The 13,585-nt window shown below is 41.4% G+C and overlaps 1 long non-coding RNA gene across 1 annotated transcript in view; it reads right to left on the bottom strand.

The window, feature by feature from the left end:
• Positions 1–11,387, bottom strand: part of LOC138445267 (uncharacterized) — a 39,594-nt gene extending 28,207 nt beyond the window's left edge. Inside the window, exon 1 of the long non-coding RNA XR_011258786.1 lies at positions 11,313–11,387. This is a non-coding gene — a long non-coding RNA (uncharacterized lncRNA). The remainder of the gene's footprint in view (positions 1–11,312) is intronic.
• Between the last annotated feature and the right edge of the window lie 2,198 nt (positions 11,388–13,585).

Raw genomic sequence — 13,585 nt, 5'->3', positions numbered from 1 at the left:
AATCTGACCAACGTATTTGTGACTGTACATCAGCTTATCTCTCCAGGATAAAACAAAGATGTTATTCCACTTAAAGTTCTACCTACAGTGAGAATTTTTCACCTTCCAATAAGTGGGACTGAGTGGCTCTCAGCAATCCATTTGAAGCTGATGCCAGCTTATTATGCAAAGCCATCTGTAAGTTCCATTTTCGTTTTCTTTTTTTTTTTTTTTCCAGTTAGCTGATACTGGAGAAGTGTTCCTGGTGTTGCAAGTCTGGTTGATGGAGAAGGGGCATGTGGCATGGGTAGGCATAGTAAGAAGCCACCAGCCTAGGAAACTGGAGCTTTCAGGACCTGCTCAGATGTCTGCTCAGACCTCACCAGATACTGTTTCCACTTGGATATGCTTGACTTTATAGCTGGGTAGATCAGATAATACTCAGTGCATGATGAGCAGCTTATATTTCATAGTCACCTGGTTTCTATCAGGGCCCAGTGGCCAGCCAAGTTCTCTTCCTCCAAAAAAGGAATGGACCTCACTGAAGAAGGCATAGCTTTGTTCTAAATCCTTGAGGCTTCTACTGTGAATCTTGTACTGTTGTAACGTTTCCACACCGCAGACTTCATGTGATTTTTAACCATCACTGATCTCACTGGGTCCTAATAGGCCATATAGAAAAGGCACAGCCTGGACTACCTGGAGAGTCTTCCTCTGGACCCTGCTTGAAGCTGTCAGCCTCTCAAGTCACTCAGGAAGGAGCTGAAGTGCACACAAAACACCACGTCTGTTGCTTCTAAAATCCAAAGAGCACCAGAAATCATAGTACTTTTTTCTGGAGGTAGGAAACAAATTGTCCTTGACATTAGAGAGGATAAACTTGCACAGGCCACGCAGCGCAGATCCTGAGCCGTCACTGCATTTGAACAGGGTTTATTTCCTACCTTCTGGCATGCAGTTTCAGTCTAAAATACCAGCCGCTTCCTGCTCTCTCGAGCTCATCAGCATATTATTGCTAATTTGGCTGAGGATGGTGAGACAACTTAGTTCTTATAGACTAAGTCATGGCACAGAGAATAGAGAGTTAAAATAACTTGGAGCTGAAAATCTGTTTCTGTCATCTGAGGTGAAATCAAACTACTTATAGTGTTCTCTGCTGGAGCAGAGAGAATGGCGCATCCAGATAAAAGCTGCAGTCATACAGTGGGTGCCGATTTGCTGCAATAAAGCAACTGGATTTGGAAGATCTGTGTATTTGGAATTCCCACTTGACTTAGCCTACACTAATCCTCTGTGATTCTCAAGACTCATCCATCTTTTGCACTGGCCAAAAGTGCAGATGGATAGGAAATACCATGGCCTCATCTCTGTGATTTCCCCAGGGATGCACTTTAAAAAATATTACAGTAATTTTTTACTCAACCTGTCAAGTTGTAGGAATTCTGCCACTTTCTGAGGTCATCTGTCTTAATAATATACCCAGAAACTGGGGAAGTAAACATGGCAGGGACGCAGGGTCCTACTGGGATGCATGTTAGTAGTGTTCAGGGCACGGGACCACTCTAGGTACTTTAAGTAGAAAGAGTTTTAAGACAGGGAATTAGGTGCTTCCAAAAATCACTGGAAAGTCTGGAAACACAAGTGTCAGAAGGCTGACACCAGAACTACTGAGTTCAAAGACACACCACCAGAGCCACGACCACTGATACTGGAGTGTTTCCATTATACAAAAGAATTACAAACCTAGCTGGCTGCCATCTGTTATGACCGCTGTAACTCTAATGTACATAAAGCGCTTGCAGAGAGTTTTGAGAAATGTGTCATTCTGAATCCCAGCCATTCCCACGGCTGTTATTACGGTCAGCACAGCTGCCTTGGCTGTAGCAGCTAATCACTGCTATTTGCCTTCTTCTACCTTAGCATCCCTATTGAAATCAGGAGCCCTCTCAACCAAAATGTATTTCCTCCTTACTCCAGCACATGAGTAAGAACAACAAACTGCTTTCTATACCTATGCAGTTCTCAAATCTCTGGCATAGGACTTATTTTCTAATCATTTCTTCCTTTTCCTAAGCAGGAGGAGGAAGTTGAGGATAGATGAGTGGTTCCCTTTCTAATGAAAATTCTATGTCTTAATATCATTTTCTAGATCCTAATTAGATATATGCCTACTAAACGACTATCTGTTATTTACCTAAATTTAAAAAAAATTAATGCATTATCCATTACAAAGGGAAGTAAGTGTGTGTGGAGGAAGTGGGAATAGTTTGTGCTTTACTTTAAGTATACCTCTTGATACACCTCTACTTTCTAAAGCAAGCTGACATTTTCCAAGTGTGTTGGATTAAAAATGACCCAAAATTGTTTATGGCTCCTTTCATCAAGAGGTGGTCTATTTTCCACCCCTTAAATCTGAATCAGCCTTGTGTATTAGTCTCTTAAGGTTGCCATAACAAAATACCATAGACCAGTGGCTTAAGCAAAAAAAATTCATTTTTCATAGTTCTGGAGGCTAGAAGTCCAAGATCAAGATGTTAGCAGAGTTGGTTTCTGGCCACACTTTTTCTCTGTATATTCACATCCCTAGTCTTTTCCTCTTCTTATAAGAGCACTGGCCCTATTGGATGATCGCCCCACCCTTATGATCTCATTTAACTGTAATTTAAAGGCCCTATCTGCTTTTAAATTACATCAAGTCACATTCGAGGTTAGGGCATCAACATATGAATTTGGGGGGGGGGGAATGCAGTTCAGTCCAAAACACCTTGCAACTTGTTTGACGATAGAAAGCTGCAGAAGTGAGAATTTGTGACTAATAGCAAGGCCTCTAGAAGCCTTTGCAGCGTCTTCTCACCTCCTTTGGAACCTCAATAATATGTGAAGAAGCCTGAGCCAGCCTGCTGGAGAGGCTTGTGGAGATCTGAGGCACCCCAATCGTTAACTCCAGCTAACTGTCCACCAACTGCAATTGCAAGTAATCTAAGTCAGTGCCACGTGGAGCAGAGATAAGTTATTGCAGCTGAACCCTGAACAAACTGCTGCCTCAAGAACTGTGAACTAATAAATACTGTTATATTAAGCCACTAAATTTTGAGGTGGTGAGACAGATAACTGGTATACCAAACCTTGTCTAATTTTCATTAGTTCTTCATGTAGTGTCCTTTTACTGTCATTTCAGTGAGATTTGGGAAAGACGTAGACCAAAAAGCATGTTATTATTCAACATGCTTAATTAGAAATCACTTATAATAAGTTGTTGGAGGAGGGCATGGCAATCCACTCCAGTTTTCTTGCCTGGAGAATCCCGTGTACAGAGAAACCTGGTGGGCTACAGTACACGGGATCTCAAAGAGTCAGACATGACTGATGCTACTTAGGACAATTATATGTTATAGATAAGAAAAGGTTTTTAAAGAGGAATAACTTAAACACTTAATCCTATTTTATATACAGACAAAGAGAAATAACATATCAACCAATATGGTTGTTGATAATATAAGTAACTCCATGCAGCCCTGTAAAACAGGATATGATGACCCAGTGCAGGGACTGAGAAAATGCCATTTAAACAAATACCATATATTAACACATATATGAAGACTCTAAAAAAAAATGAGTATAGATAATCTTGTTCACAAAGCAGAAATAGAGACACAGACATAGAGAACAAATGTATAGATACCAAGGGGAAAGGAGGAAATGGGATGAACTGGGAGATTGGGATTGACATATATACATTCCAAAGGAGATCAGCCCTGGGTGTTCTTTGGAAAGACTGATGCTAAAGCTGAAACTCCAATACTTTGGCCACCTCATGCGAAGAGTTGACTCATTGGAAAAGACTCTGATGCTGGGAGGGATTGGGGGCAGGAGGAGAAGGGGATGACAGAGGATGAGATGGCTGGATGGCATCACCGACTCGATGGACAAGAGTTTGGGTGAACTATGGGAGTTGGTGGTGGACAGGGAGGCCTGGCCTGCTGCAGTTCATGGGGTCACAAAGAGTCGGACACAACTGAGCAACTAAACTGAACTGAACTGATACTGTATATAAAATAGATAAATAATGAGAACCTACTCTGTAGCACAGGGAACTCTACTCAGTGCTCTGTGGTGACCTAAATGGAAAGGGAATCTAAAAAAGAGGGGATAAAAGTATGCGGTGACAGAGGATGAGATGGTTGGATGGCATCACCAACTCAATGGACATGAGTTTGAGCAAGCTCCAGGAGATAGTGAAGGACAGGGAAGACCAGCATGCTGCATTTCATGGGGTTGCAAAGAGCTGGAGATGATTTAGCGAATGAGCAACACCAAAAAAGTATATAAATGGCTGATTCACTTTGCTGTACAGTAGAAACTAATGCAACATTAGACGAATCAAAGACAGAATTCGTTTTCTAGCCTGTTTTAAAGTATATATCCAATTCTCCTGGAGTTTCCTTTTAGGTTGGTCCTGATGTAGTGGTCCAAAAACCTAAAAGTTATTTTGGGGTCATTCTAAGGGTTCATGAAAGTGAAATTGTTAGTCGCTCAGTCATGTCCAACTCTTTGCCACCCAGTGGACTATAGCTCTCCAGGCTCTTGTGTCCATGGGATTCTCCAGACAAGAATACAAGGGAGTGGGTCGCCATTCCCATCTTCAGGGAATCTTTCCAACCCAGGGATTGAACCCAGGTCTCCCACATTTCAGGCAGATTCTTTACCATCTGAACTAACACTTAAGGGTTCATACCTATTATAAAATGTTACAAAAAATATTCCTAGAGCCACCCTACCTCCCAGCTCATCTTTCAAATAGAATCAGGCTCAGGTGGTTTGAACTCTGTTCCAGGAACCATGCAGCAAATCCATCCTGGTGTGACCTGAAACACCAAGGAAGAGCCAGATTTTAAGCCGAGAGTTCCCTGCACTGGGGGATTTTATCCTTCCAGTTGCCGGCTGCTTCCACTGCAGATGTTTCCTTACCCTTTTGGTTATTTTCGCCTTTCTTTCTGATCTCTTTATTCCCAAATGATTTTTATTCATAGTCTTCTGGTGTTTAAGTACCTACCACATCCATTTTCATGCTTTTCCTTTACTGTGTTATTTTTCATTCTCCGCTAAGCCCTCCCTCGCCGCCACATCTACTTTCCTCCCTTTCATTTTTTTCCACATTCATTTATTCCACGCCATCCCAGCTGCTTTCCTTTGTTCAGTTCAGAACATTGGCCAGAAGCTTCCCTGTTGCTAAGTAACAACATCACCCACCCCCCCATCCCCCGACACTCTTTTCCACTCTCAGCTCATTTCTTCTGCTGCTTTTAAGAGTGCATGGGTCAAACGGGCTCTCAAAGAACATGAAGGTGCTTCGTTCTTCTCTTCATACCCAGGGCATGCACACCCTTCCGCACTGGCCTCTTCTTACTAGATTTTGGCTTCTTGTTTTCTGTTATCCCTTCAATTCCCGGGTTGGGAAGATCCGCTAGAGAGATAGGTTACCCACTCCAGTATTCTTGGGCTTCCCTTGTGGCTCAGCTGGTAAAAATCTGCCTGCAATGCACGAGACCTGGGTTTGATCCCTGGATTGGGAAGATCCCCTGAAGAAGGGAAAGGCTGCCCATGCCAGTATCTCGGCCTGGAGAATTCCATGGACTGTATAGTCTGTGGGGGTCACAAAAGTCAGACTGAGCGACTTTCACTTTATCTGTTAATTTGCCTCAGGCTGTGAGATAACACTAACACAGCAAAAACCATCCCTTTGAGCTAAGACAACTTATAGATGGGAGGAAGGGATATAGTGTCTGCTAAAGGGACACAAAATAGAAAATATTTAGACTGAACATGTAACTAAATGTTGCATGGCATGGCCTGGGCTCATCAAATCCAAGTTTTAAGAACTTTCCATTAGGGATCAAGATAGCCAGCAAGTCCCTTTTACAGACTTTTATCTTGTTGAGTTCTGAGGAAGTTACCAATGGCATGTTGAGTCTGGTTTGCACAAAAAAAAAAAAAAAAAGATAAAAAGAACACAAGAGCTCATTAGGCAGTTTTTCAAATCTCAGTCGCTTTCCAGACATCAATCTGACATGATATTTGTACCAAGGCATAACTGGAATTGTGTCAGCAGCCCTTCACAGTGTGCTCTTAAGACATTCCAAGTCTTCTGGCACATTTCAGTACTTCAGTGGCAATGGTACCTCCATATGTCCAAACACTAGGACAGAGTAACAGAGATACCAGGACCTTGAAAAAAATCCTCTTTTCCCCCTTGCGATGCCATAAATAATTTCCCTCCCTGGTGTGAATTCCTTCTCTCTCCTTGTGCATTGATGCAATGCCTGGGAAGCCTTCCCTGATAACCCTGCCCTATGTTGTTGCTCTCAGTCCTTTGCCCACTGTCACCACTGAGCTAACTGGGGAGTATTGGGGCTGCTTTGTCTGTAAGTGCCACAGCCTTTCACTCGCTGTGTGTCCTTGCTCCTCAGCTCTCTGTGAGGGATGAACTCAGAGCCTGTGTGTAATGTATACTTGATCAGTTGCCTTACATTAGTCGTAGAACACAGGTATTCTGATAAGGGAGTTGTTCTTAGTTTTATTTTCTAGAGAAGAGAAAGAGCAATCATTTTCGTTGTATTAAAGCCCAAATTTATCAGCACTCAAAGTACCAGCAATGAAACTTCTATATTTGCATCACTATCCAGATTTGCAGACTGAGGATTTCAGTAGAGAAAATTTTCAAAAGCCTTGTTTTGGCCCGTTGGTTGATAGTCTGAAAGTAGAATCCCCATGAGCCTAAAATCCACTCCAAGATATTTATTCTAAGAATGCCTGACCAGAACTGGAATTGGCAAGCTACTATGATTTTCCTTCTATGAAGCCCCTTTGGGATACTATATCTTCTGAAAGGTTCAGAAAATTTTAATATGATTTTAGTTTTTATTTTAGGGTAATCTCAACTCATGAAATACATATATTTGAACTTCCTGGAATTTTTGATTTACATACTGCTTAAACAACTGAAAATTACACATAATTTTTTACTACTCTTCAATATTCTCTCTTTTAACCCTCCTCTCTTCAACTTGAGGTAGCAGTCAACACCACAGGTCATATTAATTTCTCTTCTTCACATCTCCACGTGTTTAATTCCTTTATCCCCTTCTGCCCCACTTCATCACTGTTATCTCTCGTCCCACAGTATCTCCTGTGACTGAACACTGGTGCTCTGTCCTCATGTACAAGGACAGGGAATGGGAAAGGAGAAAGATGCTGAGAGAGTTCACTTAAAAAAATATATCATTGTAGTATAGCTGCTTTACAGTGCTGTAAAGTTAGTTTCTGCTGTACAGCAAAGCAAATCAGCCATGTGTATACGTATATCACCTCTTTCCTGGATTTCCTTCCCATGTACGCACCACAGAGCATTGAGTAGAGTTCCCTGTGCTATATAGTAGGTTCTCACTAGTTGTCTAGTTTGTACACGGTTAGTGTATATATGTTAATCCCAACCTTCCAATTCATCCCACCCAGCCTCCCTTCCCCCTTGGTGTCCATATGTTTGTTCTTTACACCTGTGTCTCTATTTTTGCTTTGCAAGTACGATGATCTGTGCCAGTTTTCCAGATTCCATATATATGTGTTAATATACAATGTTTGTTTTTCTCTTTCTGACTTACTTCGCTCTGTATGAGTCTCTAGGTCCATTCCATGTCTCTGCAAATGACACAATTTCATTCCTTTTTTATAGTTGAGTAATACCTCATATCTTTTAATTCCTCATTCTCTTTATTTTAATAAGGAAACACCATAAGTCATTAAACTACTTCTTTTCATTAAACTTGATTTTTAATTACTACAAACAATACTCTGATAAGATGCAGTGCATATATTTTTATATACATATCTTGCAGGAGATCCGGGTTTGATTCCTGGTTCAGGAAGCTCCCCTGGAGAAGGGAATGGATACTCCAGTATGCTTGCCTGGGGAATCCCATGGACAGAAAAGCCTGGAGAGCTATGGTCCATGTGGTCACAAAGAGTCGGATATGACTGAGTGACTGAGCACGCAGGCACTAGGTGTTTCCAAGGATACAGACCTAGAATTGGAATTTCAGGGGAAAGGGGCTTTATATTTTTGTTTTATATATCTTGCAATAAATATAAACTTTTATGTGTCAAGATGGACTAAGTATATAAAAAGTTAATTCACAAAACAGCAATAAATGATCAATAAACACATAAAGATACTCAAACTTTTACTAGCAGGAAAACAAAAATTAAACAATGGAATATTACTTTATAGCTATTGAACTGTCAAACATTAAAAAACCAATAAAACCTATTACTGATGAAAATATGGGAGTAAATTGCCTTAGCTTTTCTTGGAAAGCAATCTAGCAACATCTATTAAAACTAAAATTATATATAGAGTTTGACCAACAAACTCATTCTTAGAATCCAACCCATAAAAAGAAAAGACCAAAAGGTTAGAATATATAAACAAAGATGCTTTGGGCAATATTCATTTTTTTCTACAAATACTTGCTAAGTGCTATGTTGCTATCACTTCAGAAATGAATAAGACACAGGCCCTGCCCTCAAGGTAGTCACAGCCAAGACAGCTAAGTATCCAAGCAACTGGAGTTCACAAGAGAGGTGCTGAGGAAGCAATTCAGGCCTGAGATGGAGGGCTGCAAAAACTTCACTGAAAAGTGCACTCACGTATCTTGGTAAAATAGAGCATGTTCCTAAGGCCTCGGATTAAGTTGCATGATCCAGGAGAGCTGAAAAGGATGAAGATAACTGGACATGGGAAACATAACCCTAAATTGGACATGAAACAAAAGTTACAGGTAATCTAATTTTTCTAACGGCAGGGGAGACAGAATATGAGGTACACAGTGGAAAAAGGACTTCCTTGTTGTGACAGAATCAAGAGTCTATGATTAAATGGTAGCCAAAAACATTGTATTGTTCTATGCCTGGTACAGAGTACACTCTTGAAAGGTATTTGTTGACCCAACAAAGATGGGAAGTGAATGTAAAAATGTTTAGCTCAGTGGTGATCATTTTGGAATGTACAGAATATCGAATCTATGTTGTATATTAGAAAGTAAGATGATGTTGTGAGTCAGTTATACTTCAAAACCAAACAAACAAACTCAAAGAAAAAGAGCCCAGATTGGTGATTACCAGAGTTGGGGGCTAAGGGGGAAGGGGATGGGAAATTGGATGAAGGTGGTGAAAGGGTACAACCTCCAGCTACAAGATAAGTAAGTACTAGAGATGCAATGTGCCACGTGGTAAATACACTGCTGAAAGATATATACAGAAGTCCTGAAGAGAGCAAATCGTGAGTTCTCATCATAAGGGTTTTTTTTCTTTTATTGTATCTGTATAAGATAACTGATGTTCACTAAATTTGTGATAATCATTTCATGATGTATGTAGGTCAAATCATCATGTTGAATACCTAAAACTCATACAGTGCTGTGTGTCAATTATATCTCAATAAAACTGGAAGAAAAAAATACAATATTAGAATAAGTGTTTAAAATGAAAATGTAATTATTTTACCCTCTTTAATTTAACAAATATGTATAAAAGTGTTTAGCTCAGGGCTTCCCTTGGTGGCTCAATGGTAAAGTATCCACTGCCAATGCAGGAGACAACGGGTTTGATCCCTGATCTGGGAGGATCCCACATGTGGCAGAGTAACTAAGCCTGTGCACCGCAACTACTCAGCCTGTGCGCTAGAGCCTGGAAGCCACAGCTCCTGAAGTCTGCGCACCCCACAGTCTGTGCTCCGGAACAAGGGAAGCCTCTCCAATGAGAAGCCCGTGCACCCCGACTAGAGAGTAGCTCCCCGCTCACCACAACTAGAGAAAAGCCCTCAGCAACGAAGACCCAGCACAGCCAAAAATAAAAACAAATAAATACATAAGAGGGTTAAAGGGATCAAAGTTTGGCCTAAAACTGTGACCTATATTTATATTAAAATAAAAATGTTCATCTCAGATAAACTTAGATTTAGTCAATGATTTCACCTATTTATTAATCAGACTTTTCCTTAAATAGATTTTCCTTCTTCTCTCTCTCCCTTCCTCCTCTCTTTCCTTCCATCCTTCCATTCTTTCACCATTTTTCAGAAGGAAAGACTCCAGCCAAATTGAAATTCTAAATCCTGTTAACCTCAGTTTGACCCTGTTATTTCACCATTTAACAATGAGACAAAATCATCAGCTCTTAAATCACGAAACTTCAATGCCAAAACCGCATTGAGCAATTTCTAAAAGATACAGTTTTTTCCCCCATAGGAAAAGAACATCTAACATGAGGAACAAACAAACTAGACAGACAGTTAATTAGAAGCTCATTACGACAACCAAGATAACGCCAGTCACGACTTCAGGAAGGAGCCTCCAGACTGTGGCGAAATAGAAGCAACACATCCAGAAAGCAGGTACATTTTCTCCCTCAGGACTGTCATTAAAGGAAAAGACACGTGCGTGGGTTCAGCTGGAAGGCCGGGACCTCCATGGAATCATGCAAACGCTTCCAGGATCCAAGTCCTGCTTGGCAGGACTCCCATATCAACAGTGAAACAACTGCATAGCAACCCACATATGCCCATCTCTCACCATTACTGCTTGTCTAGGGAAAACACCCCTACTATTCGCTGTCTGCTCCATAAATTTTGTCAAACAGGAGTTGAGTCTATACGCCAAGTTGAGAGCGACACAGGCTGGCATTTCCCAGCACATGCTGTTCACCACGTGGGTTTCTGGAGCGCTGCCTCTCGGCTTCAGAGGCACTAGAGTCCTCCTCTCCTCCCCCGTTTCCTCTCACAAAGACAATACGAAATAACCCTTAGCACGTGTGTATGTGTGTGTGTGTATGAGAGAGTTCCCAACTGGCCAAGTACCTTTTGATCTGCTGACCTGTATTATGAATGTCAGGAAAGAGCTTCCAGTTTATTTAATTTTTTTTTTTTTTTTGCATTCTCAGGAGTACACAGAGTCCACAGTAAGAGCAGAATAACAGCCTCTAAAACAAAGAAAACCCACTCTAAATGTGGCTCTGCTAGACCCATTCACCATCTGTTTATTTCCTCTGCTTATATCAGGGACTCCAGGAAAGGCAACATGCAAACCCAGACCAGAGTACTTTTCCTCTTTCCAAGAGGGTGTTTCCTTGAACTTTCCCATCTGCCTCTGAGTAAGATGTAGAAAATATTACTTATAAAATAAGACTAGCAAATGACTCACAGTGAGTAAAAATAAATCAGGGTGCAATTTGCCATCTCGAAGAGAAATAAGGTAAAATGCTCCAAAATTGGAGATGCAACTCACTTTTTCAAACCTCCTCAAGGAACCTCTTCAAACGATAGGCAGGAAATGGGTATGTGCGGGGGTTCAGTTCTGCTCAAGAACACTCGAGTGACAGCCTCACCATACATATTCATGAGAGGCAACCTGAGCTCCGGTGTGAAACCACAGCGCAACAGTGCTTCCTGCACACACTTCGCAGCCCACACTGCCAGGAAACGCTGTAACTCTGAAGAGACCAAGGGCCTTGGTTTCTAACACGGTTCAGAATGACAAGTGTTCATTGCCGCCTTAACCCACACATTTGACTGGATTTTCTTCATCTCCTTATGACAGCTCAAGAAGTATCCATCTGCCAGGGTGCATTTTAGAGCCCTCATTGTGCAAATGTGAATTTCAAGGCTTTGTCTAATAAGCAAAAAGGAATAAGGTTATTTATTTTCAGTAGAGCCTTGGGCATTTATTATTAATACTCTAATGGAGAAATAGGTCAGTAGAGCATACACAGGAAGGTAATTATCCTCTACACACTGCTTCTTTTCTCAACAGATTTTCTACAGCAAAATACCCAAGAGTCAGCTTCACCTGGCAGAAAATATGAACCAAGGGCTTTGTTCCAGTGCAGTCTGGAGAGGCATATACTGGATTTTTCATTCAGTCAACAAATAGCAATTGAGAGTAAATGAACACTGTTCTAGGCACGTGGAAAACTGCAATGAACAAGAGATAAAAGTTCTTCCATCATGAAGCTGTGACAGTTTATTGCCATGTTCTAGAGAGAAAAAACATCTTGCTGTGTACCTGTCATAGAAGATTCTGGAACTTTTAGTTCACTGTCTTTCAAATGCCATTGATGGCTCTGTGGATGAAGAAGTTAGCATGTGTGTCCGTGTGTGCTGTGTGAAAGAGAGAAGAAAAGAAACCAACACTGAAGCACAGAATAAACTGAGACAGAAAATACTTTTTAAAAGTAATAGGTTTACTTTTATGATCTAGGGAAAACACAAAAGACAGTAGTGCTGAGAGACTCAAACAGAGTCACAAAGGAACGCTGGAACAGATGGGGAACCTGCTATTCTTTGTGTTTGGAAGATACAAAATATCAACTCTACCTGACAATCTATAAATCTGACATCAGAGTCCCCAAAATTCATAATGATGTTTTGAACTGCTGCTGCTGCTAAGTCGCTTCAGTCGTGTCCGACTCTGTGCGACCCCATAGACGGCAGCCCACCAGGCTCTGCTGTCCCTGGGATTCTCCAGGCAAGAACACTGGAGTAGGTTGCCATTTCCTTCTCCAGTGCATGAAAGTGAAAAGTGAAAGTGAAGTCGCTTAGTCGTGTCTGACCCTTAGCGACCCCATGGACTGTGTAGCCCACCAGACTCCTCCATCCATGGGATTTTCCAGGCAAGAACACTGGAGTGGTGTGCCACTGCCTTCTCCATGTTTTGAACTAGATAAGCTGATTCTCCAGTAAGAGGAAAAATCGGGGCTGGGGGGAATGGTAAGCCCTATAAGATAGTGAAATACAAAGCTTCAATAACTAAGAGTACAGTACTAATTCATAAGTAAACAGAACAATGGGACTGAAAGAATGCCCGGAAAGAGTTTCAAATGCATATGGGAATGTGATGTCTAATCAACACGGCTCATTCCTCAGGCCTCTGTCTGCCTCACCACCACTGTCAACCACACTGCTGGTCCTTTGCCTCTTTCTCATTAGGAAGAGGCCCAGTGCTAACCAGAAGCCCCTGGCCCAGAAAGGCTCAGGATTAGGAAAGAGTGCAGGATTTAGATGATAAGAAGCCGAGTAACCATTCTGTTCTACCGCTTGTGGTTTGATGAACTTGAATTTGGAACTTGAGTGCACCAAGCTTTGGTTTCATTGTCGATATTGGGAAAATAACAAAATCTATATCAAAGAATCATTGTGAGGGTAAATTAAGTTGATACATATGAATCTACCTAACAAATTCTGGTACTGAAAAAATGAAAATATCCTAGTTGAATAGCTTAGTAGGCACCTTAACTCTGGGTTGATTGTTTAACAACTTGTCTGTCTGTGGACAGAAATTGCTTTCTAAAAATCCCAAATCTCTCTTTGGTACTGCTGCTGCTGCTGCTAAGTCACTTCAGTTGTGTCCGACTCTGTGCGACCCCATAGACGGCAGCCCACCAGGCTCTGCCATCCCTGGGATTCTCCAGGCAAGAACACTGGAGTGGGTTGCCATTTCCTTCTCCAATGTATGAAAGTGAAAAGTGAAAGTGAAGCCGCTCAGTCATGTCCAACTCTTAG

This window comes from Ovis canadensis, chromosome 8 (assembly GCF_042477335.2).
Source record: "Ovis canadensis isolate MfBH-ARS-UI-01 breed Bighorn chromosome 8, ARS-UI_OviCan_v2, whole genome shotgun sequence".
Lineage (NCBI taxonomy): Eukaryota > Metazoa > Chordata > Mammalia > Artiodactyla > Bovidae > Ovis > Ovis canadensis.
The sequence above is the reverse complement of the archived record's forward strand: the minus strand, read 5'-3'. Positions and strand labels throughout refer to the sequence as shown.